Source organism: Corylus avellana, chromosome 5 (assembly GCF_965113065.1).
Source record: "Corylus avellana chromosome 5, dhCorAvel1.hap1.2, whole genome shotgun sequence".
Classification (NCBI taxonomy): domain Eukaryota; kingdom Viridiplantae; phylum Streptophyta; class Magnoliopsida; order Fagales; family Betulaceae; genus Corylus; species Corylus avellana.
Window position 1 is genome coordinate 5,424,524 of NC_142494.1, and position 26,208 is coordinate 5,450,731.

The 26,208-nt window shown below is 35.0% G+C and overlaps 1 pseudogene; it reads right to left on the bottom strand.

Moving 5' to 3' along the window:
* Window positions 1-1,542: 1,542 nt before the first annotated feature.
* Window positions 1,543-23,178, bottom strand: LOC148585274 (G-type lectin S-receptor-like serine/threonine-protein kinase At4g03230; annotated as a pseudogene).
* Window positions 23,179-26,208: the final 3,030 nt, after the last annotated feature.

Consider the following 26,208-nt stretch of genomic DNA (forward strand, 5'->3'; position numbering starts at 1 on the left):
TTTTACTGTTTTTAATGTTAAATAATATTTTATTATTATTTTATATTAGTGGGACATATGTTCCATTTGTGGCCATAAAATAGATACTCTCCCGTCCATTTATGTGGTTGTTGAAAGCTGGTTATTAACCGCTAACTGACTGCCAAGTAATTGACCTTCTTTGGACTTCTTTTTAGGGCCAATTTTAAACTATTTTGAGCCTCTTTCAGACTTGTCATAGTTTCTAAAATACAATAGAGTTGTTAGTAAACAAAACACACATCTGAATGTTGAGCGTCGAAGATTCGACAGCTGCAACTTGAAACAACTTGCAGCCCATTTTAGAAAACCAAACATAACTTGAAACAAGCATATTCGCTGGCAGTCATCAAAATACATATATAAAGCACTACATAATCAGAATGAAAGATGATCATGCATCACAAGAATCAGATGAACCGTGGGAATTGTTTGAATGCAATACATTGCTGCGTGCAATGATCCATTAAAATTGAAATAGTTGGCTTCACATGCATGCCTAACTTCAATTCAAATAAATCAATACAAGAACGAAGTTGTTTCGCTATTTTATTATATAATTGTATTATAAACCGATTAGCAGTATATTAACCCTTTTCGCCTGCTCCAAAAACCATTGACCACAACCGATTTAAGCGAAGTTATATGATTATCGATTATTAATGGTAAATAATCGTCCCGCTTGTATTAACGGTAAATTAAATACATGTGCATGTGCAGGACTCAGGCAGAAATCTTGTAGGATTACACTGCTGAGATTGTCACAGTTAAGGATATTTCTTAATTCTTAGTACGAAGAGCCCATTATTTTGGGAAGCTAAAACTGAAGATGGTGCAGTAATTGGACTTATGGGCTTCATGAACTTAAGTATTAAAATGGTCTGGCAACGGGCTGAGATGCAAAGACAAGAATGGGCCACAAAAGGGGCTCGTATGCTAATGACACCTACGGGCTAAGGCTAAAAACCCACCACACGGCAACAGGAAATTAGCACACCTAATATTAAAGTGCTGTGCCCTTGGCAAGTAACAGACTGAATTGTTGGAACTCTATAGTCTCTAATAATTCAATTTATAAATTATGTGTTTTTAGCATCTAAAATATAATTTTTTAATAGCATTTTTTTTTTTTTTTCATATACCTTTTTATAGTATTAATAAAAAGCATATGTGATTTTTTAGAGGTCGGATGGTAAGAGTTTCTATAACTCAATTATAATAAATTTATGTCTAATATAAAATTGACAATTTTAACCTTTATTGAACCAGAAATTCTAAATATTCAATTCTCATTTCATTCTTTATGTGGTAAAGCCTATCCGTCCATAATTGCTTTTTTTTTTTTTTTAATGAATGTTCATCCATTCACAACACTTACCCTATACCTGTTTTCATTTCCTAAATATAGAAAAAATCTCAAAAAATCACAAAAAAAAAAAAAAAAAAAAAAAAAACCCCACTTGTAGAAACTTCTGACGGTACTATCCAATGTATACATTCCATTATTTTAACACAATATTTCTCTCATCTTCCTCCTAAACTGCTGGTTAATTCCAGTTCACAAGAAGAACTAGCTTTGATTGGATGGCCTCTCCATGGAACAAATGCTGGCTGTTTTGGAGTTGGAATTGTTGCAACTTCGCTATCGAGCATGGTAAAAACATTTGACATCATGGGACGATCATTTGGGTCTTCTTGTACGCATAAGAGTCCAACATTTACACACTTCACAAACTGATTTGCATTGCAAACTTCATGTAGAGCTGAGTCCATTAAATCCAACACATGGTTTTCTACCCACAATCTCCACGTCTGGGACAATTTTAAAATCAGAATTGGAATGAAGCATAAAATGGCTGAAATAATAGTGATTATAAAAAATGAGACACACTTACATAAGCTATAAGGCTCGTAGCAAGTTTTGATGGATAAAATCCAGTATTCTTTCTTCCACTTATTATCTTTAGTAGAACTACACCAAAACTAAAAACATCGGATTTAACTGAAAAAAGTCCATGTAGGACATACTCCGGAGACATATAGCCACTGCAAAATAATATTTATCAGTGGATAAGGTAGGCACTTGTGTACTCTATTTGTAAACAAAGTTGGGGAATTGAAAATTGTGCTACATTGTAATGTAAACTTACTAAGTTCCAACTACTCTAGTTGTGTTAGCCTCGGTCTCTTTGCCTTCAATCATCCTTGTCAAGCCAAAGTCGGATATTTTGGGGTTCATCTCCTCGTCTAAAAGAATGTTGCTGGTTTTCAGATCTCTATGGATGATCCTTAATCTGTAGTCATGATGAAGATAAACAAGCCCACGAGCTATTCCTAAAATAATGTTGAAGCGCATCTCCCAGTCCAAAGACACGCTTAGCTTTTGATCTTCAAAGGTTTCCATTTGCCATTCAAGAGAACAATATTCTTAGCAATAGTAATAAATGAGCTTTTACTCAAACATGATATATATAGTTTATGAAGCACTGCAAGAGATTAGGAATTCAGTTTAGAGGCGAACCAAATATAAATGAGTCTAAGCTTTTGTTGGGCATGTACTCATAGAGTAAAATCTTTTCATATCCTTTTACGCAATATCCCTGAAGCCTAACAAGATTTCTATGTTGAAGTTTTGCAATCAACACCACCTCATTTTTAAATTCTTGTAAGCCTTGTCGTGAGACACATGAGAGCCTCTTTAAAGCAATTTGTTGGCCTCCTGAAAATGTTCCCTGAGACACCATACTCACAATATTACCACTAACCAGAAACTAGTTTACATTAAGATTAAATTCCAACCAATGTTGTTGAAATCACCTTGTAAACTGGCCCATAACCCCCCTCTCCAAGCTTGTTTGCATTTGAGAAACTATTTGTAGCTGCGAGAATGCTTTCCAAATCAAAAAATGGTACATCTATATCTTTCTTATCTTCTTCTGTGAATTCACCTGAGTCTATCAAGTCTTTGACACGTTTTTCATTGTCTAATGCACGAAGTGCTCGCTTTCTGTGATTTTCTGAGTTCAAAAGAAAACCATTTATATATATAATCAATTACACTTACATGAAAATTAATTAAATGAAATAGCTAAAAATTAGCTTTTATTTTGATTGGAATGGAAATACGACAGATTATGAAAGGTAAAGTGCATTTTAGCAAAGCAGTTACCTTGTTTCTTGGCCATCTTTCTTCTCCGCATATATATACAAACAATTGCACATGTGAGGAGAAACACTACTATGAGAGGTATCATGACAATCAGAGCCAATGACATCTTTTCTTCTGAAGATACAAAGAGAACTACTCTTACATAAACATTTGAAATAAGAAAATGACTCCCATCATAATTTTTTTTGGCAGTGAACAAGTTCTCATAGAAAAATCAAAATGATAATAAGTCAAATTCAACATATATACTGTTTAGATTAATTGTCGTAATTATAATTTCAATTTTTAATTAGTACAAGGTAAGCATGATATTACTAAAGCGGATTTGAAAGTTCTACCAAAAACCTCCCAATTTCTAACGTGCTTTTAGTAGCTAGTGATTATACATAAAGGAAAAGAAAACTTTTAGAAAGCTGATGAAATGCAATGGAGAAAGGGGTATGGGTTTTGATTATCACAACTAATTTAAACAAGAAAGAAAAAAGTATCAATAGGACAAGATCCTCTTTCTTAGTGGTCTAATTCATTCTTCACTAAAAGAACAATATATCTTAATCTGGGAGAGGCATATGAAATAGCATTCTGACCTTTAGTACACTTTAAATTTAAGCCATTCCATTGGAAGTTTTTAGTGCAAAGGCACCTCCTATTTCCATCTCTTGCTACACTGCAAGTTGAATTGGGCCAGTCCTTGCAGTCGTTGGATGAATTACAGCTCGGCTCCAGCGGGGGCTTCCAACTAATCTCTATTTCATCTTTAACTTCAGAACTATAGTTGCTAGAATCAATGGTCGCATTAAACGAGAATAACTTATTGAGCTGCAGAATTCCAGTTGAATTTGTATCATTTCCTGCGTGTTTGACTTGGATGACAAATTTTCGTGTACTTGGATCGATACTCACAACTCGATAGGTGCTAGTGGCCGTGTTGAAGCTAACTTGGCCTGTGGAATAGTTGCAGTAGAAACTGAAGTACATGGGGTCACACTACAAAAAAATTACTGTTTATTGACGGAGGTTTACTGACGTGTCAGGTCACCTGACACGTCAGTAAACACTCCTGACGGGGATTTCCTGACGCGTGTAAGGCGTGAAGAATGTGGGTGTCAGGAAATGAGAATTCCTGACGTGCCAAGAATGGCACGTCAGGAATTCCTGACGTGTCAAAAATTGACACGTCAGGAATTCTTCTGACGTGTGAATTTCAACACGTCAAGAGAATTCCTGACGTGTGAAAAATTGACACGTCAAGAATTATTGATGTGTCAAAAATTGACACGTCAATAATTACTGACGTGTCAATTTTTGACACGTCAATAATTCCTGACGTGTCAAGAATTCACACGTCAATAAATTTGGTTCGTTTTGAAATTTTTTTTCCCTCCCCCCTATATTTTTTGTGATTAATTTTAGGACTATACCCGAATTTTGTGTTACGTAATACCTGATATTCAATCTATCCATCAAATCCATGCAAATAATATACAATTTTCCCATCAAATAACATACATCATATCCATTAATAGCAATCACAAATTATCCAAGAAAACTAACTTCAACACATCATAATATCACAACTAAAATAATATATATACACCAATCACAAACTATACATCAAAACTAACTTCAACATGCCAAAATGACACAAATCACAAACTATACACCAAGACTAACTTCAACACACCAAAATGACACAAATAACATAATATACACCAATCACACAAACTATCAACGAAAGCGATCTTCAACACACCAAAAATGGCACATACTAACTATATATACACCAATTACAAACTATCCACCAAAACAAACTTCAACACATCAAAAATGACACATACTAACGTAATATACACCAATCACAAATATAATTACATCAACTTATACACAAGTGTGAATGGCCTAAAGTTCTCAACCAGACTATCGATCATTGACATCCATAGCATCCTCTCGACGATGTCCATTACCTGCAAATGATAAAACAAACAATATTCACCAATAAAACAACCACCAAACAAATAATATATAAAACTTTGAAGGTAGCAGAAAATTCATATAAAAAACAATAGAAAAACATTAAGTCAATATATATGCATGGTCACATAGCAATCAATAATATATAGACATGAGAGAATGAACTTCGTTTTTATTTTTCCATTGCAATTATAGAACTTCCATATAGGTTATTAATGTCGGGAATTCAATGGAAGAGATGATAAACACAAAGGAAAAGCATCCTCTCTAGCATTAAGTGCATTTATATCTATTTATATTTAGAGTTACCAAATTAAGTTTGTGAATAATTGTTCTTGATGAATTCGATCTGCATGTGTTGCTTTGTTCCATGCAGTTATATCCATTTATACGTGCATGAATAGCTCTAAATAATTATCTCAACCAACACTATTTCATAGTATACCAAATTGAAGCCAACAATTTAGAAGTTCACCAACCCAACCATGATATATAAACCAAATTTAACCAAGAGTTACAACATCATTAATTATTTAGAATGACTACAACATATCCAAACTCTTAATTTAGAAGTTCATATATATATATATATATATATATATATATATATATATAGACAGTTCTAAAATTAAATTGACTACTAACAAAGGTCATACCTGATCCACTGTCGACCGACGATCGCACCATCGCAACGGGTGGGGAAGCACTGTCTGGTGGAGTGTACAACCGCATCAGCTCCTCGAGTTGGCGGAAACGGGCATCAAACCTTGCTTGACGTTCAGCCTCCTGTTCAGCTACCTGTCGAGCTATCCGCGCATTGTTCTCAGCCATCTGCTCCGCCACTTGCTGAGCTACCCGCGCATTGTTCTCAGCCAACAACGCATCTATCTCTTCCTTGTGCTTCGCCCTCTCCGCCTCAAGCGCTCTATCAAGTGTGCCTTGTGATATCGTAGAGTACCTGGCATTTTCTGACCTTGCCTGGGACGGTGTATAGTATGAGCGAATGGTCCCCCGCACAGGCAGAATATTTGGTCCAGCCATCCGAACGCGACCGGCATATTCAGGCTTATTTCCAATTGCCTGGTCAAATGCGTCGTTTGGCGCCCACCTTACCGTTCCCTCTGTGATGCTAGACGATGCTGCAGGGTCGGTGGGTATAAGCTCCTTCATCCGTTCCTGTTTGTCACATTAAATATTGAGTCAGTGGGGCGCACAACCGTTAATCAAAAATAATTTATCAAATATACAAGCAAGACAATATATGAAAGGTGAGTAGTAGCATACACATCTCTCCTTCACAATATCATTCGGATATGAACCGTTCTTCTTTTTGTGTGAACGGACGTAATTTTCTGCCCGAGTAGGTTGATGGCCCAAACGTTTGGCCTGCAAATAACATAGGACATACATATACCATATTAACATATAAAATGATGACATGTACATTCACATCTATAAGTATAGGATAAATTACACACTTACCTCCTCCTGTGTCAACCTGGCATAACTCTTTGATCCGGTGCAATGCGGTGAATCATTTAATGCTCGCAATGTCTTCATTTTCGCCGCATACTCCTACACATTTAACACTTTTAATATGTTAATACTAATACAATTAGGGTCACTACTTTAACCAAATAGTTTAACTCATGACCTACCCTATTCTCCTGGGTACACCACCTCTCTAATAATATATCCAAGTCGACAGCATTGTACTCTCCCAGTCTCTGTCCCCCCAGTCTTGCCCGTATAGTGTCCGGAGTATCTTCCTCGGTAATGGCACAAATTTTTTTAAGATCATGCCTTCATGTCCGCAGCTTAGAGCCCATATCCTTAAATACTTCATCCTTCACAGCTTCCAAGTTGTACTCGGGCGGGACGAAAAAGTATGCCTGCACAAGATCAACATTGACAAATTAAAAAAACTTAAAAGGAAAATTACACTTTACCCCCCTAAAGTTGTCAGCGATTTGCAATTCCGCCTCCAAAGTTTCAATTTTTGCAATCCACCCTCCTAAAGTTTCAATTTTTTGCAATTCAGGCAATCCGTCAGTCAAAGCCGCTTTGACTGACGGAACAGTGATCATGTGCGCCACACGTGATCACTGTTGGCCTTTTTGTACCCAAAATGCCCTCACCCACACCTTACCCACAGCAAACGGCGTTCGTTTGATGCTGCTCCTTCGCCAGAGTTCGTTGATGGGTCATTGCTCGAAAATTTGCCTTTACCTGCAACAAGATGGAGAGCCCAAATGACGGAATCTCCTGCAACAGATCGAAATCTCCTCCTCTGCCCCCTTTGGCGTTCAAAGACAAAGTCCCCTTTAACACTAAATTAATTCAAACTTTGAATGTCATTTTCTACAAAATTAATTCAAATTTTAATTATTCATTTTGTTGACAGTCTTCCTAAAGGGATCGCACAAGTCAATTTGTTGCTTGTATGTTTTGTTTGTTGGTGGCATACAGATCTTCAGGAAAACCATGTGCTGCATTTGGATTGGTTAATTAAGTCTAAGCTCAAAGAAAGATGTTGGGAGATGAGAGCATCCCAGAAAGCTAACGCGTTGCCCCACGCCTTGTCCTCTTCCATGTGCTTGCCCCACACCTTGTTCTCCTCCCACAGACAAGCCAGATCTAAGCAAAGCCAACCAAGTTCGAAGCCAGGTTTTAGGGATTCAACGAACTCCAGCATAGGGGTATTTTGGGCGTGAGTTGGGTTGGGCATGGGTCACATGGGTTGGGCGTGCGTGCGTGATGGAAAAGCATGGGGGTATTTTGGGTACAAAAAGGCCAACAGTAATCACGTGTGGCGCACATGATCACTGTTCCATCAGTCAAAGCGGCTTTGACTGACGGATTGCCTGAATTGCAAAAAATTGAAACTTTAGGGGGGTGGATTGCAAAAATTGAAACTTTGGAGGCGGAATTGCAAATCGCTGACAACTTTGGGGGGGTAAACTGTAATTTTTCCAAACTTAAAATATGTGTATATACATATAGATATAAACGCGCATATATATTTGCAACTTAGAGCGTATATGTACATATATATGCTCTAAATGTCATCATATTATTAAAAAACATACCATCAATGCGTCCCAAATGTCCTCCTTGGTACAGTCTGGTACCTTCGACCAATCGTCCGGTATTCGGACAAAATTGCCGCTCCTAATTATGTCTCCGGTTATCCGCCTAAACCTCACGGCGCTAAATCCAACTGGCTGGAATGATGCATTGTACTCCAGTATGATCCGTTTGCCAGGGGGGACTCCTGGCCGCCTATGCGAGTCTAGGATGGTGCACACCTCGATGATGGTGTTTCCTTCAGAATCGGTACCTAACAAATTTAAAATTAGAAAGGTAAGTTATTTCGAATTCAATATTAACTAACATATTAATTAAAACATAATATGTACGACATTAGAGCATATACACTTACTTATGGTCCGGACCTGCCGCGGGCCTAATCGGTCGCTGGGAGCAGGGTCGGTGGGCTGCGGGTCATCAGTGGCCTGTGCCCCACCAACCATGTCTTCTTGGGCCTGTGTCTCTGTATCCTCCATACCTGCTTTGCATGTTTTTAGAATATTTAGAATTCTCTGAAGTTGTAGTTGTAGTTGAATATAATTAATATTGCACCAGTATAGTTAAAAATTTTCAAACTTATGAATCTTTAAAAAAAACAGGCGGGCGTACCTGCGCTATGCTGGGTGTCTAGCCGCTCGACGTCACCCTCAGCTGTAACATCCCCAGCCCGTTAAGGCTGAGTTTGCCACTTTTCTTCTTTTACAACAAAAGTTCTTGCAAAGATCTATAAGGTCTATCAGAGTACTTGATTTTAAAGGATACGAAAAATGTATAAAACATTATTCAAGAGATTTTATTACAAGCGAAATTAGAAAACATTAAACTTTAGTTGCGGAATATCATATCGTTACAATAACTTATATGAAAAGACTTTGAAAATTAATAATTATTCCCACCCCATTCCGGCCTCCTATTCCAGCATCCTTTCTACCTGAAAACAAGAAATAAAACTGAATGAGCCCAAAGGGGGCCCAGCAAGTAAAATCCATAACCATAAATAGTTTTACTCCTTGTTCTCAGTTTTGAAAATCGTTTTCGCAAATAAATATAATTCTAGCCATAATAATATCTGTATGTACGGTTGCATCTCCCGTAACATATACATACTATTACATCTAGTAATAGATCATCGTTGTAAATCATCTTTATAAATCATCATCATAATGCATCATTATAAATAATCTTTATAAATCATCTCTGTAAATCATCATAGCATATCATCGTTGAAAATATAGTATCATTTTCTCATAATAAGGCCCATGTACACTATTACCCCTGTGCACGAGGGTTGCGGGTCCTTGTGACCATGGCACTGAACTGTGGCCTCAGCCATGCCCGACCGTCAATTAACTCTTTTTCTTGGTGCACTCAACGGTCTGTTGATGGAATACCACCTTCTGGCATAGCCTCCTTCAGTGGTTTCGCCTCCATCCGAGTATCGGTACCGAACTCTCATCTTATCTTATCTTGGGGCCAAAAATACTCTCCTCCATACATGTGCCCTCATTTCATAAACATTTATCTCATCTCTTGTACTTTTCTTTGTACTTCTTTTGATGCATCTTAGGGCAACATGTAGGAGGGTTTATCATCATTTTTCTTTCTTATAATCATCATCATTTCTCAACTTTCTTTTCTTAAAATGGAAACTTTTCCAAATATAAACTTGTTGTACATAGAAAGCGTTTAAAGAAATAGAAACTTTCTACATAATTCATTTAGAAATCCTTCATGCATGCAACATAACTTCATAATACGTAAATAAAATAATCATTTACAGTTTGATACAAGAATGAATAAATAGCATGACATGAAGTAACTTTAGAAGGGGTAGTGAATTTACTTACCTCTAGACTGAAGCTAGAAGTGGTATGAAGGAATCCAGTTGCTCCAATATGACTAACACCACTAGTATATCTTTTGAAACTAATTTCTAAAGTCCGCTATCTCTTGTGTTCTTTCTTTCTTGTAGCGCTTGGTCTCGCCCTTTCTCTCTCTGTTCTGAGTAAATACTCTTAGAAAGAAGAAAGACCGAGTAAAAAGCGGAAGAAGGAAGAATATATGCAAGAGATGGAAGAGGAGATGAGTTGTGAAAATTGTGAAGGAGAAGAGCTCTATTTATAGGAGAAAATCAAACACTATTCTACCTTCAATTTACAATTATACCCTCATTTTACTATTTCACCTACCACCTACTATTCCACCTACCACTTACTATTCTACCTACCACTTACTATTTCACCTACCACCTACTATTCCACCTACCACCTACCACTTACTATTTCACCTACCACTTACTATTCCACCTACCACTTACTATTCTACCTACCAATTTCCAATTACCATTCATACAATATCATAAATTTCTCAAGAATTAACATCATTGCCTAATATGAATATAATCATAGCATCAAATTAATATCTCTAAAATAAGACTTTCAAAATCTGAGGTGCTACATATTTACTATCCTATTATTTCACCAATTACCATTCTCTAATTACCACTCTCATAAATTTCCCAAGAATTAAAATCCTTAGCTACAATGGATATTAAAATAACATCAGAATAATCTATTTAAATAGCTTTGAAAATTCTGGGGCACTACAATCTTCCCTCCTTATTAGAATTTCGTCCTCGAAATTAAAACCTATAATATTATCGTCCAATCTTTAAGTTGAGGGATTCAGATTTAAATAATCCTTTCAATCCTTCATCAAAGCCTACTCTCTTTTATCATATTGAAATTTTATCTCCTTCTACTAGGAGTAAATCTTATTCACAGTCTAAAGTCATGATTTCTGCAATCATTCATCAGTTCACACTAAAATCATACCTCAACATCTTTTCCATTGTTTCTTTCCAACCTCAATAACAACAATCGAGTTATTCATCAACAGTCTACAATCAAGGTTTAAACATCAAATTAATAAATCATGTGATCAATAGTTTATACCTCCAAACATCATAGTCCTCATTTCAAGCCTGCAATAATTTTCTCGATCTAATTTAATCAATTTTATCAAAAAGGTGTAAAAATCATTCCTGCCTATATTCTCTTTAGTATCTCAGTATTCCAAATCATGCATACGAAATTTTAATATGATGCTCTAATAATTATTAACTTCTCACCATCATAAACCTGTAAAAGTAAATAGCACCAACATTCAAACATCATTACATGAATATACCTCAGAAGTGACATCATAATTCAATTCATTCTAAATACACAACCGTTTCTATTTTCTCATCCCAAATCTTGCGTTGATGTTACAATATCAGCAAAATCTCTCTGTACTACATCTTTACTTGATAACTCGTAACTCAGCAAAAGAAACTTGAAATTATTAGTCCAACTCAATTCGAAATGCAAGATTCTCATCCATTCTTGACTAATACATGTGGTGCCTTGCTACGCTCTAGAAATTAAATTGATCAGCAAGCAAAGCAAGATATGGGTAAGTTTTCAAGCTGGAAGTTCCAAAGTACACATGCTAAAATCTCTCTCTCTTGGGTCTTGCAAGGTCAAGAAGAGAAAAAGAGAGACTGATAGTCCTGTTGTTTTCCAGAAAAGAAGATTTGATAAGCATTTCAGGACCTGATGTGCATGTGACTCCTTCTGAGACTATCAAAATACCCACATCGGAAGCTCTCTCTCTTCTGTCATGTATGAAGACTTGAAGAAAAGAGAGATGCTTATCCTGAGGAGCATGATCAAGGATAATCTTGCTTCAATGGTTTACCACTGAGAGTATAAGGTGTTGGGTTTGTGAATCATGTTGTGATGCTGCATTTTTCTCTTGAGGATACGCTCAACTAGGAGAACAGTCGAGCGTTCATTGTATGGAAGGCTATTAGCAGAAGATTTCAGGTGAAGGGGTATGATCAGAAGGCATGCGTTGCAATGGAGAAAGAGGTGTGAATTTATATGAAGGGTTTCTGGATAACGAACGAGCGCGTGGTGCGCGTTGGCATGACATTTCATTCAGTTGCCCACGCATGGTATCCGAAGTCGTTGATTGAACAGTGGGTTTGAAAAATGAGCTCAGTCGAATTATGACAGGAGACAAGATCCTACTTTCACGGGATCTTTTGACAAAGTTTCCATCGCGGCCCGAGGTCGCCTAACGCTTTGTCGTTTACTGTTCATTTCGCTTGAAGTGAAATTTTTTTTTTTTTTTCTTTAAGGCTACTCGTCTGCTGCTTCCAGAAACTTCACAAAAATTCCTTCAGTTCCTAACGCTTATTCTCTTCTCAGTACTTCATCTCTCCCAATTTCTTCGTATTCTCAACTATTTTTCCTTACTCTCCTAAATATGGGAGTATCATCATCATCCGTTAACAACCTCGATTTGAATGTTGCTCCTGCAGCACAACCCATTGTTATGCCTGACGTGCAACCGGAGGTGTCTGCTATTTCCCCTGAAGTGCCTGCTATACCTCCCGTTGTACCTGTTGCACACCCTAATGAACCTGCTGCATATCCTAACGTATGGCAGCCAACTTTTGTCTTTGACAATCGTCTTATCACTATTCACGATTCTATCATGCTCCATGATTCTACTGCTGTAGCAGTGGCCAAAGGTCTCGTAATTCCACGGGATCAAACGTTCTTAGCTGATAGGTCGGATACTGATGCTATTAATAACTCATTGGCATTCAGTATCCAAGGTGCTGCTTCAGTTTCTGACATGGCACAACGTTTGAGTGCCAGAAATGTTGAGCTGAAAGTCTCAAGAGACCAAATCGGGGTCTTACAGCGACTGCTCAAATACTACAAACGAAAACACGTGGATTTGAAGCAGGAGAATACTCAGCTGAAAAAGATGATGTTATCCTACGCAGAATACTTGGGACCAAAGGTGCTAGAAATGGAGAAGAATACCGAACGTCTCCAGCGACAGCATGAAAAACTCCGGGTCGATGTTCAGGGGTGTTGCAAGTCTCTCCTCACACGCTCTAGTCAGGTACCTCATTAGAAATAAATATTCCCTTTGATAATTCAATTAAATAAATATATACGATTCTGCTCATACTAGGTTTTCTCTATGCAGAAATAATTTTCCTGGAGCAGCTCTGAGGAATCATCTGCTCATCTCATTATCACGTGTCTCTTTATGCAACAAATTCCCTCTTTTTTTTTTCTTTTTTTTTTTTTTTTTTTTTTTTTATGGACACTGGTATGTAATATTATAAGGAGCTTGTTCTCCAAACATTTCTTTTCGTAATCATTCAGTGCTCATTCAATATTCATTATGAAATCATTCTGTCATTGTAATAACTTCCTTTAAACAAACAATCTATTTAAAAAGTTAATCACTCAATAAAACATCTAAGTATGCACCATCACATGTTATCAACCTCTAAAATACCTTAATATCATTGAACATATATCTTATAAGAGAAATTTAGATCATGTCACTATATTATATCACTGTATTATATTGTCTTTCAACTCTTACCTTTATGCTTCAATTTACCTCAAGAATAATAATCCATTATCTTTACTTAGTAAAAGAAAATTATATCAAAAGCTTTGGCATGTAACTAAAATTTCTCATAATTTCATATCCACTAATGCCTCAAAATTTAAATATTATCCACAACCTAGGAGCACTAATTCATCCTCAAAACTTTAAGCATCACTTCAATATAATTTACCTCAATTACAGAAAACCTAGCACCTCAAATTCTAAGAATCACCTCAAAGATTTCGTGAATTGTACCTTAAAGTCATCACAATCATTTGAAAATATCAAAATCCTTAAACCACAACTTATATCTCAAAATATCTTATAGATTCTAGGGTATACCTTATTTGCATTTATCCCTGCAATACTCAGGCATTCACTTCATGCCACTACGTAATCCTTATTCATCAATCTATATATTATAACATCAATCATAGTATCATTATTGTCATCGACCAAACCTTAGCCATTACCAAAAACTCATATAAACTCTTATATCATTAATCCAGTTCAAGAATCATTTCACAACCGACATCCATAAGACCATTCGTTACTAAGTCACTTACACCATTTGTCTCACAACCTAAATCAATAAAATCATTTTGTCACCAAATTTATTTCACAAATTAGCTCGCAACCTAAATCTATAAAATCATCATACGATTTTTAAATCATGATCAATAATCTTTTCTAAATCCTCGAGACACCTTAAAATATACCCTTATCAATCGATACTCTAGAAAACTGCCGCAAATCCAAATAGGCAGATACTATAGATCACAACCTATCTATAAAAATAAAAATTCATCTTCGTCATTGATCACAATAATAAAATCCTTCAGATTAATCACACTAAGATGATTTTTAACAAAAAAACAAAAATTAACCATTAGAAAATGCTCATGCATCATATATTAGAGACCACTCAAAAACACATACTCTATTTGGCCGGAATGTGGCTTCCCATTAACCCCAATTTTTTTTTTTTTTTTTTTTTTTTTGAAAAGTCTGCCAGAACCTTATAACCTTTGCTCTGATACCAAAATTGTAACATCCCCAGCCCGTTAAGGCTGAGTTTGCCACTTTTCTTCTTTTACAACAAAAGTTCTTGCAAAGATCTATAAGGTCTATCAGAGTACTTGATTTTAAAGGATACGAAAAATGTATAAAACATTATTCAAGAGATTTTATTACAAGCGAAATTAGAAAACATTAAACTTTAGTTGCGGAATATCATATCGTTACAATAACTTATATGAAAAGACTTTGAAAATTAATAATTATTCCCACCCCATTCCGGCCTCCTATTCCAGCATCCTTTCTACCTGAAAACAAGAAATAAAACTGAATGAGCCCAAAGGGGGCCCAGCAAGTAAAATCCATAACCATAAATAGTTTTACTCCTTGTTCTCAGTTTTGAAAATCGTTTTCGCAAATAAATATAATTCTAGCCATAATAATATCTGTATGTACGGTTGCATCTCCCGTAACATATACATACTATTACATCTAGTAATAGATCATCGTTGTAAATCATCTTTATAAATCATCATCATAATGCATCATTATAAATAATCTTTATAAATCATCTCTGTAAATCATCATAGCATATCATCGTTGAAAATATAGTATCATTTTCTCATAATAAGGCCCATGTACACTATTACCCCTGTGCACGAGGGTTGCGGGTCCTTGTGACCATGGCACTGAACTGTGGCCTCAGCCATGCCCGACCGTCAATTAACTCTTTTTCTTGGTGCACTCAACGGTCTGTTGATGGAATACCACCTTCTGGCATAGCCTCCTTCAGTGGTTTCGCCTCCATCCGAGTATCGGTACCGAACTCTCATCTTATCTTATCTTGGGGCCAAAAATACTCTCCTCCATACATGTGCCCTCATTTCATAAACATTTATCTCATCTCTTGTACTTTTCTTTGTACTTCTTTTGATGCATCTTAGGGCAACATGTATGAGGGTTTATCATCATTTTTCTTTCTTATAATCATCATCATTTCTCAACTTTCTTTTCTTAAAATGGAAACTTTTCCAAATATAAACTTGTTGTACATAGAAAGCGTTTAAAGAAATAGAAACTTTCTACATAATTCATTTAGAAATCCTTCATGCATGCAACATAACTTCATAATACGTAAATAAAATAATCATTTACAGTTTGATACAAGAATGAATAAATAGCATGACATGAAGTAACTTTAGAAGGGGTAGTGAATTTACTTACCTCTAGATTGAAGCTAGAAGTGGTATGAAGGAATCCAGTTGCTCCAATATGACTAACACCACTAGTATATCTTTTGAAACTAATTTCTAAAGTCCGCTATCTCTTGTGTTCTTTCTTTCTTGTAGCGCTTGGTCTCGCCCTTTCTCTCTCTGTTCTGAGTAAATACTCTTAGAAAGAAGAAAGACCGAGTAAAAAGCGGAAGAAGGAAGAATATATGCAAGAGATGGAAGAGGAGATGAGTTGTGAAAATTGTGAAGGAGAAGAGCTCTATTTATAGGAGAAAATCAAACACTATTCTACCTTCAATTTACAATTATACCCTCATTTTACTATTTCACCTACCACCTACTATTCCACCTACCACTTACTATTCTACCTACCACTTACTATTTCACCTACCACCTACTATTCCACCTACCACCTACCACTTACTATTTCACCTACCACTTACTATTCCACCTACCACTTACTATTCTACCTACCAATTTCCAATTACCATTCATACAATATCATAAATTTCTCAAGAATTAACATCATTGCCTAATATGAATATAATCATAGCATCAAATTAATATCTCTAAAATAAGACTTTCAAAATCTGAGGTGCTACATATTTACTATTCTATTATTTCACCAATTACCATTCTCTAATTACCACTCTCATAAATTTCCCAAGAATTAAAATCCTTAGCTACAATGGATATTAAAATAACATCAGAATAATCTATTTAAATAGCTTTGAAAATTCTGGGGCACTACATCAGCACACTGTCGTAACTCGCTGTCCCGGTACGACCCAATCCGATACCCCATCTGCGCCATGCCTATCCGACTGTATGGAGCATATACAGGGGTCTCCCCTCCCATAGTACCTGGAAGGACTGGTCTATATCCTTCCTGTACCCCTAGAAGCTGAGCAACGTCTTGTTGCTCGCTGTCATCAAGTTGGGCTGCCGGAGACCCAGGCGACATCGACTGCCGCAATACGGCCGAGCCCCTGCGTGCTCTCTTCTTCCCCCTTGTACTCATGGTACCCTGTGAAAAAACACCACAAACCCAATTAATTTGATATAAAATGTACGAAATATTCACTACCTTAAGTATGCATGACTCATAATGGTACATAAGATATATATCATATTTTAGCATATGCACAGATTAATTAAGTGTGTTGACGTAATGTGTTATAAATTCCTTACTAATAAGCCAACCTTTTCATTTAAACAAACCTACCAAAAAAAAAAAAAAAAAAAAACATAGCCACATTTAAAAAGCAATTATATTTACAAAGAAAAACCTACCTACCATAAAAAACATCATTTTGCATGCATCTATATTTTCAACTTACAATAAGTAATTAATTAATAGATACTCCTAAAAAAAGAAAAAATTTAACATCAATTACAAGCTCACAAATACTCAATCCCATACATTATTGAAACATCATGCGAATATATGACAAAATGAACCATAAAATTCTGCAATATACAACATAATGTATATATTTTATATATACAGCAATATATATACATTACCTAAAAACTATATAAAATAAAACAATATAGAACAACACAATATATGCATATATATATTTTGCAATAATAAAACAATAGTATATATCAAATAAAACAACATAAAACAACACAATATATATATATACCTGCAGGCCGGTGAGATGGAGGAGATTGGCGGAGCAGATTCGGCCGGAGAATCGCCGGAGACGGCAACGGCGATGTCGAGGCGGCGGCCGGCGACGGGGAGTGAGCTAGCAAGAGAGAGTACGTGCTACGTACGGCGCTCCGGCAGAGTGATAGAGCTGATCACGGCCGGAGAAAATGTATAGTAGGAGAAGGTAGAAGAAAATGAGGAAGAGTGAGAGAGGAGATATGCAGAAGATCAAAAAAAAGCAAAAAACAGCTGGAATGGCGCCTGGCGGGAGAGAAGAGAGACGAGCTGGGTGCGTGGGGGATGAAAGTTGCAGGGGAGGGAAAATCAAAAACAAAAAAAGAAAAGAAAAGAAAAACAAAATATCAGTGTGGTAGGTGGTGCGATGGGACGGCCAGCAGGCGCTGGCCTTCCCAAGGCACGCTCCTGACGCGCCACATAGGCACGTCAGGAGTTCCTGACGTGCCACATGTGGCGCGTCAGGAGTTCCTGACGTGCCTATGTGGCACGTGAGGAACTCCTGACGCGCCACATGTGGCACGTGAGGAACTCCTGACGCGCCACATGTGGCACGTCAGGAACTCCTGACGTGCCTATGTGGCGCGTCAGGAAATATATATGTATATATATATATATATATAATATGTTATAATATATTTATACATATTCTTTTAAATAGCATATATATATGTGTGTGTGTGTTTGTCAGAACGTTAATATCATCGATCACCAATATTGTTACTTTAATTATTTTAATTAATGAAATACTAAATTTGGTCGTATCTCATAATTAAATGAACGAGATCGAGAAAAATGCATGTTATACGTACATATATATATATATCCTTTAGTATAATTTGAACCATGCATGCACGTTAAATTCATGTTATATAATTATCCTTTTGCATGGATTTGCTATATATATATATATATATATATGGTATCTCAAGTAAAACATAGCTGACCGTTGGAAAATTTTTTTTTTTTTTTTTTAAGTTTTGAATGTTCAAATGGAATGGGTTACGGTACATGGTACGTGAAGAAAAGTATATATTAAAGTACTGGTCGGTGCTTGTTTTCATAAAATTAATTTTATTGAATGTTAATTGGGATTCGATCATATTGTACAATATTAAATTACCTTGGGAATATATATATATATATATATATATATATATATATGTGTGTATTTCTTTATATTTATATAGTATAATTCTTGACGTGTCAAAATGACACGTCAACAAGTATTGACGTGTCATTTTAACACGTCAACAATTATTGACGTGTCAAAGTAACACGTCAATAATTATTGACGTGTCAAATAATGACACGTCAGTAAATAATAAATCAATTATTTATTAATTTTAAAATAATATTTGGCTCAAATTTACTGACGTGTTGAAAATAACACGTCAGCATTTACTGACGTGTTTATTTCAACACGTCAGGAATTATTGACGCGTAGGTTTTTACACGTCAGGAAATAATTTGTTGACGTTCCACTACTTGACACGTCAGCATTTACTGACGTGCCAAAAAAAATTACTGTTTACCACGTGAAGAAATTGACGTTTTTTTGTAGTGTCACCACAATCTGGTCTAGTGCTTAGTGGATAGGGTATGAGGTTTGTGCCACATGGCTCACAATTCCTTGAAGTTGATTCTGCAAAGGTACAAAATATGGAACAATAATTAAAAATTGAAAATGAGCTTTAGGCCTTGTAATGTAAAATTATAACAGTGTAGCGAGCTGCTTGACATGTAAAATACTATTCTAAATGAACCCTGAAAGCCCAAGCTGGCCTGTGAAGGTGACTTTAGAAATCCATACTTGCATATATAGGTGGTTTCTCACTTTGTTTTTAACACGAATGATGATTTTTTTTAATTACCAGAAAAATAATTTTACAAAATTAATCCCAGCATATTCCAATGTGTAAAAGGAGTACCTATATCAGATTTCGCAACGCGGACAGAGAGGTTAACACCGCCAGTGTACTAGGGGTGCAAAGGCGGTTACGGTTAGCGGTTAGTGGCAATAACCGCTAACCATAACCGCCTTAGCGGTTAGTAGATTTCACTAACCGCAACCGCTAACCGCCTAACGGTTAGCGGTTAGCGGTTAACCGCCGGTTAGCGGTTAGTGAAATAGATAACCGCCCGCTAACCGCTTTTTTAAAATTGGGCTTCTTTTTTTGGGCTTTTTGGACTTTCTTTAGGGCTTTTTGGGCTTTTTTTTTTGGGCTTTTTTTTACTCTCATTTTTTCTTCTTATATTTTTAACATCTTCTTGGGCCCAATTGCTATAAAAAGAGCCCATATTGAAAAATCAAAAATATTTTACCCAAAATTTACATTTACTTGTACTTTAAAAAAATTTCCTTAAATATTAAATCATAACCGGTTAAATTTTTTAAAAAATAAAAAAATTCAACACAACATACAAAAAAAAAATTCAGAATTCAGACAACTGTCACAACATATAAAAAAATATATAAAAAAAGTTCACACAAAGCATATAAAATAAGTTCAAATAAAACATTAAATGATACAAATAAAACATTAAAACTTCATCAATGGTTAATTTGTAACAATTTTAAAAAAATTGTTACAAATGGTTCAAAAAATTCAAAATTGTTCAAAAAATGGTTAACTTTCTTTTCTTCTTTTTTTGGGTCAAAAAATGGTTAAATTTCTTTTTCTAAAAAATGTTCAAAAAATATATTAATACTTCAATTGTGATTATAAGTAACACATTGTTGAATCTAATGTCAATTACTTAATTTGATATTATATAATCATATAGTCTCATTAAATTATATGATATGATTCATATGATTAATTATTTAAATTCTTATCATATTTACTTATAATCTTTTTTCTTTGAATTGAACTTAATATCTAATGGTAAATGGTAATGTTCAAACTCCTAAATCCTAAATTCCTAAAGTATCTAATAATGCTTTAATTAAATTGTAGATTTGTACTTATAAGTAATATATTGTTTAATTCAATTGAATCAATTGTGATTATCATTGTACATGAATCATATAATTAACTTGTAGACTTATGACTTATGAGTTATGTCATATTATATATGTATTATTTATTGTTATATAATCATATGATTTAATGATCAAGTCATCATGTGATATAATCATATCAATTATAGTGATAATATATAAATTACTAAAATTATAATGATAATACATTAATACTTAAATTGTGTTTATAAGTAACACATTGGTCATTGTTTAATCCAATGTCAATTACTTAATTTGATATTATATGAATCATATCATCATTGTACATTAATAATATGATTCACTTGAAGTCTTTAATAAAGTATTTGAATTGTCATTGAATCATATGATTAAATATTGATATTATACATTGATATTATTCATATGCATATATAGACTTATATAGACTTATAACATATATAGACTTATAAGTTTATAACATACATTGGAAATAAGTCTCTAGATATTTAATTGTTGTATTAGTATGAATTGGTATGCTTATGAGTTATGTCATATTATATATGTATAATTTATTATTATATAATCAAATGATTTAATGATCAATTGATCATGTGATATAATCATATAAATTATAGTGATAATATATTAATACTCAAATTGTGATTTAATTATTTTTTAAAAAAATTGTGATTTAATGATCAAGTGATTATGTTATATGTATAAATATTTTTATAATTATAATTATAAAAATATATTATATAAAAAGGCGGTTAGCGGTTAGCGGTTACGGTTAGTAGACCCAATAACCGCTAACCGCTAACCGCTAGGTGGTTATAGCGGTTAGGCGGTTAGCGGTTAATGCGGTTAAGCGGTTAGGCGGTTAAGCGGTTAGCGGTTATAACGGTTAGCGGTTAGCGGGCGGTTTTTAACCGCCCGCCTTTGCACCCCTACAGTGTACTCCTCTTGAAGATCACTTACATCCCCATTCCAAATTCTGCAGTAGTAGTACTCATCATATGAATAAGCCTGGCATTGGCTGTTGTTAAGGCATTCCTTTCTGCATTCTGATTCATTGAATGATGATGTTGAATAATAGGGCGGTTTGCTCACTTTCATCATCTTTAAACTCAAAAACGTGTCGCTCTTGTCGAATGATGTTGAATTTCTGGTGCACCCATCCGAAAATTCTCTAGAATTCCAATTCCCTGGGTTAGTATGATGGAACCCGGGCAAACATTTGCATACGAGTGGCCTATTGTTAATATTGCAGCTGCCGAAATGCCCACAAAAATTGTAAAGGCTACAATATTCATCTTCCGGCTTTCTCCAAATCAAAGACCAATTTCCCTGGTCCACACGGAACTCAACCGATCTCCGATAACGATAGTAGTGCTGTAATTCCCCCGTATAATTCATCACTAACCTTTCGTCAGTATAATTCCCGATATTGCTCCTATTTGATAACAAGTCTTTTATGTAATCAGGCATTTCATCTAACCAACTACTTCTCCAATAATCGACTCCTGGATATTTTGAGATAACGTAGTTGCCCTCTGCAACTACGTCATCTTGCCTAAACGTGAACTGCCCCAATCCCAGGTCACCAGCACGTATCCATGAAGTCAATGACCACCGGAATTGATCCATGTTCATACCTGGAAGAAATGTATGAGTTGGATATTGGAAGCTCTCCCATAGACTCTCCGCCGACAGTGCCGACTGATCATCATCATCGCTTAAGACCAGGTTTCCAGAATCGATGAGCTTCACAGTCCAATTTGTAGACGAGGTATCAATGAAAACAGACCAATAATCTTGTTTTCCAGTGGTATCCGATATCTTGAGGAATATGCCATCTTCTGCGATTCCAAAAGTTCCAGTGGAACCATAGAGTACAGGGCTGTCTCTGTTGGCAACTGATGTAGATTGGAATTCAAGGCTTATCTTATCTTATCTTTTAGTCTTTTATTAGGTTTCTTTATTAGTCGTTTATTATATCTTATCTTTCAGTCTTTATTTGAATTAGGTTTTTTTGTTAGTCTTTTATTTGATTTAGTTGTCTTTTGTAGACTTCTAAATTAACTTTATTTCATTGTTATCTTAGGATTAGGAGTCTTGGGCTATAAATATATGATTATAGCCTTTAACAATTTAGTTTATGATTATTATTGAGTTTGTTTAATAAGAATTACTCAGAGTTGAGTTTCTTTATATTTTTCCTTAAACCATAGATAGAATCTATAGTTTTTAAGAAGATTTCTTAGATTTTTGTGATAGTCTCCTTCAACTTGATGTTTTCTTGTTCACTACAATCCTACGCTGCATCAGCAACCCATACAACTGTTTGTTGATCCTGTTTGTACCATATCCCAACAAACCTTTCATGGCTAGAGCTTCTGATAGGGGTAAAGAATCCCAGTTCAAACATTCCTCCACTGGAGACAAGGGTTGTTCCATTGTCAGTAATCCACTCGCCCTTCTTCAAAGTATCTCTGGCATAGCAATAATCCACACCACAGGAACACAACAAGAAGAAGATGGAAGACAGCAACCAACTTGCATAGCAATCCATTTCGAATAAAGCATGCATGCAGGTAATTGCTAATTTAATTGCAATTTTCTATCATTTCAAGCACACTGAAGATGCTTATCACACAGAGGCTCGAATGGAAAGGTCCTCTTTGCTCCAACCAAAAAAAACCTTCAAAAGCATCCTACAGTCAATGAAGTGAAAGCAACTCTTATAGTTATGAAAGAAGCATCGGATCACGACCTAGATAAAATTGTTGAATTGTTTATTAAATGATTAAATTTACTTATTTTTATTAGTTGAAACTTTGGGAATAAGTGGTGATTTAACATGGTATCAGAACCAGAGATTTTGAATTCGAACTTTGACTTTATCATTTACTTCCCATTTCAATTATATATTATACGTGTTGGGCATCATCTATTAAAAGAGAGTTTGCCGCCTCCGGCCAATCTCACCACTTGAGACATTCCTACTTCCTTTTTCTCTCTCTTAGATTGTGGGTTTGCTAAGTGATGTCAAACTTTTGTGTTACCATTTTTACTATAAATTTCTTTATAAATTGGTGTATCCAAACATTTTCCTACAAACTAACGTGGCAATTTGTATGTCACCTACCATATTAGCTATTAAAATATAGATTGTTACATGGTAGATTACATGATACTCGATAATTTTCATAAAGAGTAATGTTATTTATTACATTTTTATTCTACAATTATCTCATAATAATGTTGATGTGATCGTCTCAACCAACCCTTAGATTTTCTTTTTTAACAACTATATCAGCATTGTAAGATAGTTGCGAGATAAAATATATATAGTTTCTAACATTACTCTTTCACAAAATGTGAATTATCACTGATTTGTAAAATAATTATAGTAAAACCTGATTGATACCAAATATTTTCCTCATAGTTAAAAGGACAGTGATATAAAACTCTGCCATAGTGGTTGTGTGTAATGCAGATCTATTTAAGGTAAATTTGTGACCAGGTCAAGATCTTTGGATAATTCACATCCAAGTGTTCATCTCCTGCGTATCCAAAGTACATATTTTGCTATAGTAATAATTTACTTTGGGATTATCACAGTAAACTTCTCAATTTGAAAATGTTTTATTTTCTCTTCTGATCTTTTCAACATTACTATTGAATTTATGGGGCTATACAAGAAAAAAAATGAGACGATGATGTGTAGCAATTCTCTTTTAAATTTCTAGTTGGCATGCAATTCTAGAAGATTAAGCACCGCTTCACCTTTTTAAATGGTCCAAGGGATAACCAGTCTTAAGACTTCCATCCCTCTAGTACTTCTTAGAACATAAAACAAGATTATGTGGAATTTTGTAAAGTGACCTCTGTTTTGTTCTGCTCATTTTTGTTTGGTAAACTGACTAACTTTTAGGATCATCGAATTTGATGCAATTAAACTGTAATTGAGCTTGTTAATGCATCGAATCTTTCTGGGACTCTTGGATCCAGCACCTCTAAAGCACAGCAATTAATTTGTGTCCACTTGGTGAGGGAGTATGTGGCTGGCGGAATAGGCAATGGTCAAGGTCTTTCAACTTTAATTCTTGTCCTCATCATCATCTCCTTCCAAGAAGGAACATATTATTATATGATTCCGTGGCTTTCCAAAAATCCACGTGAAGAGCGACCGACAACTGCACTCTGTTTTTCCACCAGTTAATGGTCCTCGAAGACTAAAAGATGGCCACTTCCAAAATTTGCATGCCAACCGTAATTGCTAGACTCACATGAGATGTACATCCACCTACACTCTACATTCGAGTGAATGAATAAACATGACGTTTTTAAATCTACGATTTTATTTGTTTTTTTTTTTCCTTTTTCTGGCTTTAGGAATACGTTTATTTGAATGGAAGTTTGAGAAGAGTACTTGAAGTTTTCTAATAAATATATAATTTTAATTGAAATGGCAAGTTGGCAAGTAAGGTGGTCTACTTTTTTCTAAGAAGGAATATAACAAATGATTCCATGGCCATCTTTTTAGAAAAAGACCTCCGCGCCTTTCTTCTTTGACCCGGTGGCAGAGCCTCTTTGCTCGAATGGAAAGGCCCAACAAACAAAAAAAACAAAAAACCTTCAAAAGCGACCTACAGTGAACGAAGTGAAAGCAACTCTTATAGTTTATGAAAGAAGCATCGGATCTCCAGCTAGATAAAATTGTTGAATTATTTATTAAATGATTAAATTTACTTATTTCTATTAGTTTAACCTTTTAAAATAGGTAGTGAGTTAACATAATATCAGAATTCGAAGTCTTAAATTCGAACTTCGACTTCATTATTCACCTCCAATTTCAGTTATATATTATACATATTGAGCGTTACCTATTAAAAGGGAGTTTACTGCCTCCAATCTCACCACTTGAGACATTCCTACTTTTCTCTCTCTCTTGGATTGTGTGAATTAGTTCAGTGATGTCAAACTTTTGTACTACAACTTTTACTATAAATGTTTTTATAAATTGGTGTATCCAAACATTTTCCTACAAACTAACGTGACAATCCGCATGTCACTTACTATATCAACTATTAAAATATAGATTGTTACATAGCAGTTTACATGATACTCAATCATTTTCCTAAAAAGTAATGTTATTTATTATATTTTTATTCCATAATTATCCTCCGCACAATAACATTGATGTGATTTTTTCAACTATCCCTTAGATTTTTTTTTATTATTATTATTTTTAACAATTATATCAGTATTGTGAGATAGTTGTGAGATAAAATATAATTTCTAACATTACTCTTTCATAATATGTGAACTATTACTAATTTGTAAAAAATTATAGTAAAACCTCTTGTATAATATCAAATATTTTCCTCATAGTTAAAAGGACAGTGATATATGTATAAAACTCTGCCATTTTAAGGTAAATTTGTGACCAGGTCAAGGTCTTCGGATTTATCTTCTTAGCCAGAGAAAAAACAAAGGCGGGTGGGGGATAGAAAACATATATGTCCATTTTTTTCTTTTCCAATGGCTTTGCTTTCCACCAGGATTTGAAATGTGGGTTGACCTTTGCCTCTCTTTT